Source organism: Erithacus rubecula, assembly GCF_903797595.1.
Source record: "Erithacus rubecula genome assembly, chromosome: 4".
Classification (NCBI taxonomy): Eukaryota; Metazoa; Chordata; class Aves; order Passeriformes; family Muscicapidae; genus Erithacus; species Erithacus rubecula.
This window is the reverse complement of record NC_136686.1, coordinates 29,667,605-29,674,367: the sequence shown is the minus strand read 5'-3', so window position 1 is coordinate 29,674,367 and position 6,763 is coordinate 29,667,605.

Genomic DNA, 6,763 nt, shown 5'->3' with positions numbered 1-6,763 from the left:
ACCAGCACCTCTTTTGATGTCAGATTAAATGATCCCCTTTAAAATGATGATCAGCTAATGGTACTGTACAGATACAGAGCATCTGCTATACCAAGAGATGGAGTCCCTTAGATCCAGCTGCAGCCAAAATGCTTCTCCTCTTTGACTGCCATTTACTGCTGCACTTCTTGTGCATCAGATCATTCATCAAGTTTGCAAACTGCTAACACTATCAGATGGTATTAACCTGACTGTGCAGAAGCTGTGGAGGCTTTATGATGCTGGTTCAATACACATTTTTTTTGCCTGTTTAAAAAAGCATGTTAAAATTATTGTTTCTTCCCCATTGCCTTAGCCTCAAATTCACATTTTCATCAAACCCCATTCAGTAGTCTTTTTGAACATGTGCTAACACTGGATAGCAATACACTAAAGCAACAGACATTAATTTTAAGAGTCTTAATGTGCCTGGATCACTAAAGTCCCCCTGCCATTTTTATTCATGAAACATGACAGATATTCACTGTCCCCCACCCACCACAGATGACCCACCTCTCCTTAAGCATCCTGCAACAGCCGTAAGACCGCAGTACAAGAGACCAGAAAACCTATGGTGTGTCCCAGCAGGGTATTGGGAGTGACCACAGATGCTGGCAATGTTTCCATTCTCCAGAAAAACCAGGGATTTGCTATTTGAAATGTCCAGATAGCTTCAGAAATAGGTGCAACAAATCTCACATTATAGAGGAAAATAGAAGAAACAAACCAAGTCAAAGTCAATACATGCAGATGGTTGGATCTGAGGGAAAAACCTCTTTCCTAATCTACTTTTGGTGATGGATGCTGCTTTGAGGATGTCTGACAAATAAAGCAATTAAGCACATAGAGCTGGTGTAAATATGCATAACTGCCTTCAAACATTTCCAAGCAATGTATGCATCTGTGTGATCTCAGCATGGGCAGCCTTGACAGAGAGTAGAACTGAAGACAATCAAAAAGGGATTTAAAAGAGAAGCAAGGCAGTTGGTTCCTAGAGACATGAAAAAATTGGAAGACTGAAGTGGATAGGAAAGAGCAGTTTTGGGGGAAATGCCTCATGGGACTGTGGGTACAAAAAGAAGGAGATTCTTGCAGAAGTGTGAGAGGAAGGAGGAAGAGAAAGTTTCTTAATGTGAAGAGACGGGGGCGGAGATGAAAGGATTGAGGGAGCACAGGGGATTTAGCTGTAGCAATTACAAAGAAGGATGGGAGGTGGATAACAAGGGAAATGTCAGAGCTGGTGATAGACACTCTTGATTATGAATAGAAAAATAAATCAAAATAATAAAAAAGCTAGTTAGGTCACTGGGGCAGTGGCAGGAAACATTTTTTAGAGTATTTTGAAGTGGCAGAGTTAGCAGGCTCATTTCCAGAGGCTTCCTCTGTAGAAAATGCAAAGAGACAGGCTCCTCCAGGGAGCATATCAAAGCAGCAGTTTCTTTCTGAAGAGCCTCACTCTCTCCTTCAGTAGGGAGCCAAGCTGCATAACCAAAATATCTACACAGTACACCTAAAGCAAACACATATCAGAATAGCACCAACTAGAACACGTGAACTGAGATAGTTGATAGCAGATAATGGAAAAAAAAAAGAGGGAAACAGCAGAAACAAAGTACAGAAATTCAGAAAAATTTACTCCGAAAAAAATCAATTTTTTGTTCATCATTCTGGTGAACATTTGACAGCCCTTTCTCATACATTAACTGCAAGTAAGCAAACTAGTTGAATTGTAATTGTGTTGATGCAGAATTGAACACCTTAAATAAACAAAAGATCTCAAAGCCATGGGAATAAAGTTCAAACGTGTAACTTATTTATCCATTTGAGTTAAAGAAGTAAAATCTATACCACAATTTTATTCCCATTGTTCTTTTGAGCAAGTATTTATCTGTGCTACATGTTACTGCGTGGACAATCCATAAATAAATTTTGAAATTTGTTCTTTTAGATGAAAGAGAGAATTCTTCAGCGAATTTGTTATAAACTCCTAATCATCTAGATTTAAATGCTCAGTAGTCAAGGCTAGCTTAAGTACTTCCTTCAATCCTGGAGCACTCACTATTGATTTTAAAAGGTGTGTTTGTACTAGTGGGTTACACAATGTGAAGTTGCTTTCTCAAGACCATTAATTACTCACATTTAAATTATTTTTCTTGCTAACTGCATTCATTCAAATTTCAGTGGAATGTGAAAAGAGAAAAAACAAACAACTAAGAAGGTGTCATTCAAAATGTCAACATAAACCATGGTTTTTATGACTCTTTGGCTCTTTTCTTCTTGTTGGTCTCATTCTTTGCAAGTCACTCTTTCTGTTCATGCATCCCAGACATGCTAAGCATGAGAGGACAAGCTCTTCAAGCTAACAAGTTGTTACCCTGAAAGACTTCCTGAAGATTAGGGTCTGAAGAAAAGACCTTTCCCAAATCTACTCCTCTTCAAATATAGGATTTGGATACGATGAGGGTTGGAAATGCTACAGACATGGAATTAGGGAACCATGCTTCTTGAAATATTTAACTTGTATTTATGATGGCTTTTTAAGACATAAGACACTTGCAAATATCATTGCATCCTCATTATTGCCCCCAAACCGAACGCAGTCTGTGCAAGAGGCACTTCTATAAAATTACAACTGGAAAAAAATTCTAAAAGGATGCTTGAAATCATACACTGGTTATATTATTGGAAATAAAGAGGTAACAATTATGGTACATCTCTGTAAGAGAAAATCCATGTGCTCAAAATGTGCTAGGTGACTATTTCTAAGAAACTCATCCAAATTTCACAAGCAATATTGATGATGATGCTACTCTTCTGAATACCCATGCAGGGTAATTCCGTCATATCCAAACACTATTAACAGCAAAAAGGCTGACAAAAAATTAAGTACAAAGAAAGCTAAGAAAATCACTGAACAAGACTGTGGAAGATTTATCTAAGACATCTGCCCTGGTTTTGGCTGGGATAGTTAATTTTCTTTTTAGCAGCTGATACAGTGCTGCATTTTAAATGTAGTATGAGATGAATGTTGATAACACACTGGTGTTTTCATTGTTGCTTACCCTAAGCCAAGACTTTTCAGTTTCCCATGCTCTGCCAGTGAGCAGGTGCACAAGAAACTGGGAGGCAGCATGGCCAGGACAGCTGCTCTGAACTAGCCAAAGGACATAATACCATACCACAGGACATAATTCCCAATATATAAACTGAGAGGAGTTGGCCAGGAGATGCTAATTGCTGCTCGGGTGTGGTCTGGGCATCAGTCAGAGGGTGGTGAGCAATTGTATTATGCATTGTTTGTTTATTTTGGGGTCCTGCCACCTCCTTTAATTAAAATTATTAATAATGTCATTATTATATATATTATTATTAGATTTTATTTTGTTTCACTTATGAAACTGCTCTGATCTCAACCCATGAGTTTTACTTTTCTTTTTTTGCCATTTCTCCTCTTCGCTGCCAAGTGGAGGGCAGGCAGTGATTGAGAGCCTGAATGGTACTTAGCTGCTGGCTGGTATTAAACCACATCAGGGGTATTAAACCAGGAGAAGCAAAGCCAATGATGGTGGTAGGCAGGTAGCTAGCTATATTATGTCCAGCAGTGTGTGGAAAAGCACAGCAAGTAGATGAGATTAGGGTGTATCCAAACACCCAAACTGATGTTCAGAAATATGAAACCATCAGCAAGGAGCTTCCTTTACCCCACCATGCAACAGGCTTCTCAAGGTGACAAGTGATGCTGTATAGGAAGCAATTGCTACAATTAAAATCTTCCAAAAGTGAAAGAAGTGCATTTTTACTTGAAGTACTACATGGTGAGAAAGATCAGACAGTCTAATTAGGAGTAAATGATTGATTTTGATTTCCTAACAATAAGTGTGATGTAAAGGAAATTAAACAGGTAACTATATGAACAGAGGAGTAAATGGAATCTAGATCCTCTTATCACTGTGTCTTAGTGTTGATTAGCTTGTGAACTTAAGAAGATGAGAAGCTTTGCCTGCAATTTTGTGTTTTTAAGTTCTTTCTCTCAAATGGTTTCATCTTTTCCTAACAGAGGTTCAGCTCCTGCAGCAGTCTTCCTTTCTACAGGAACACTGATGGGTTCCTGCATTTTTCCCATTTACTTTAATGTAACTGGCAGCTCCTTAATCTTTCTGAGGCCCCAGTCTCTCTAGATTTGGTGATGGTGTACTGTGGTCTTTGCATGAAGTACAAACACCTTCCACATACATACAGGGCATGGTCCCACATCCCTGATTTCCTAACAAATCATCTACTTTCTCAGATTTTGTTTTGAAATTATTTTGTTTGTTTGTTTTTACCAACAGCCAGACATTTTCTGGCAAGGTTTCCGAACGGATCCCTGTGTAAGCAGCAGAGAACAGTGGCCTGTCCTGGCACTACACAGGAGTAAAATTGGCATGTTCTTCATCTGCAAACTCAGCTCAGCTAGTGTAGGTACAGCTGAAGCCCACACAGTCTGAAATTTCACACTCAAGTGAAAAATTACTGGAAGGTGGAGAGCTCCCAGGCTGCCAAAGCAAAACACAAAGGGTCTTGCATTACTACTGAGCCATGGTCACCAGGCCACCAGTGGTCTCCTTCCTCACTTACAGTTGGTTTTGGCCATGCCCACATTTGTCTACAAGGAGGATAATCCCTCAAAGTCTATTTTCACAACTTAGTTCAGAGAGATGGGCAGCATCTCTCCAAGTTCACAGCTCAATATGTTTGTCTCATCTACAGAAGAAAATCCATCCCATTGATCTCCCAATGCAGTGGCCATCCACATGAAAAATAATGAGAAGGGAATGTCCTTATCTGCAGACTTCCAGTAACACTGCACAGAACTGTCCCATAGTAGAAATGAGCCCAACACAGTCACAAGGAGGGAACCATTTGGAACCCATAGGACAGTCTGGGGTTTGTTTGGTCAGATCCATGATCCTTTTACTTGGAGAGATGTGAATCTTACTCCTCTTGCTATTAAACACTGACTCCCACTGATGTCAGTAGATCTTACATAAACAGAGTCACAACGGCAGTGAGATGAAACACCACATAAGGCCCAGTGGAGATGGGGCAAAGTGTTACAAGAAGACAATGAAATAACACTCTCTGAGTTTGGAAGCCATTTGCGTATCTGTTGTAGCAATGAGAAAAAGCCAATACCTGCAGTTCTGTCTCTGTTACACAGCACAAACCAGTGGAGCTAATTTGGTTTCTTGTGTGAAAAATCCAGAAAAAAATATTTAGTCCTGTTCTCCAGGTTCAGTTGCTGTGATTTAGAACATGGCCATCATGAAGAATTGCTGCTGGTTCCAAAAGTGGAAGCATTCTCATGGGAGGATCCAGCCTTTCATGCCATACTGGTTATGATGACATTTGAAAGACAATTTGCTTAACATGATTGGTAAAAGAACCAAGGAAACCAGAGTGATGTGCATTTCCTCATAGCTGCTTGTGTTTCAGTTAAGAAACATGATTTGTTTTCCAGTACATGTTATCACTTGCTGTGTTTACATTATGTCAAAAATTATAAAGGAACAGAATCAAAATTGTATCAATCCTATGTAATTAATACTTTAAACGCATGTTATTGTTTGAATGGTTTGAGCAATGTAATTCCTGAAGGAGTGCAAACAAGGGACACTGAGCATGAAGCTCCAAACAGCACAAGCTGTGGGTCTGGGCCAGAGCCCATTTATATCCTTCCTGAGAAAAAAGGATCATGCTTTTTGACAACAAATACTTTTCTTTGGACAACACCATTTCATTGCACTGAGTGGGGATGTGCTGGTTTTGACTGAAGCTTTGCTTGGGCGCTTTCTTGTTTTTCATGTTGTCAAAAGTTGATTTAGGGCAGCCACTTCAGATGGTCAATAAATCAATAGCCTAATTGGTAGGTGTAGAGCATAAGTTTCTTGTTCTTCTTCAACAGGACATCTGGAAGCTCTTACTCATTGTATAAGTAATTAGAGAGTAGTTGGGCTAGAGACTGATGCCCTAACCTGCTGAGGTGAGATTAGGACATACCACTTGAACACCATGGCCAGTTTCTGTCTCTTCAGGGACATTCATACTCCCAGATAGGCATCTAGACACCAGACCAACACAGACATGATTTCACAGCTCAGTTGAATAATCCTGCCAGACAGACTTGCACCTGCTCCTCCTCCTTTCAATATGCACTCAGAAATAACTCCAAAAGGCATGCAATTCCAGAGCTCCCAAGGAGAGAGAAATGCTCCATCATCTGTGCTTGGCTGTCATGTGTCTGCTCATTTCTGTCTGTACAGAAAGCTGCTGAAAACCATGTCTCAAAATGCAGGTCAGAGGACCTTGAGCTGAATCCAAAGCACTTGCAGCAAAGACTACTTCCAGCTTATCCAGCTGTGGATAAGAGCCAGAAGAGGCTGGGCAGGAAGGAAAATTATTCTACCTTCCGTGAAAGAAAACAGGGTAATTTTTAATCCTCAAGCTGATTCTGACTTTTACTAGGTAATCACCTCCAGCATAGCACTTTGCCAATGTACAGCTGAAGATGAAAAGCTACTCTGCAAAGCTTCTAAACTCTGCTGTGAGGTGTGCTGTGTGTGGCTGCACTGGTGTCATGCATGTTTTAGTCAGCTTTGGCATCCTTTCATCTTCATTCTTCAGCCGGGGGTGCCAATACATGGCAAAGTGGCCAAATGTGGTACTCGCTGTGTCAGTCCTGTGTGTACAGCTGCCTAAGAAGCAG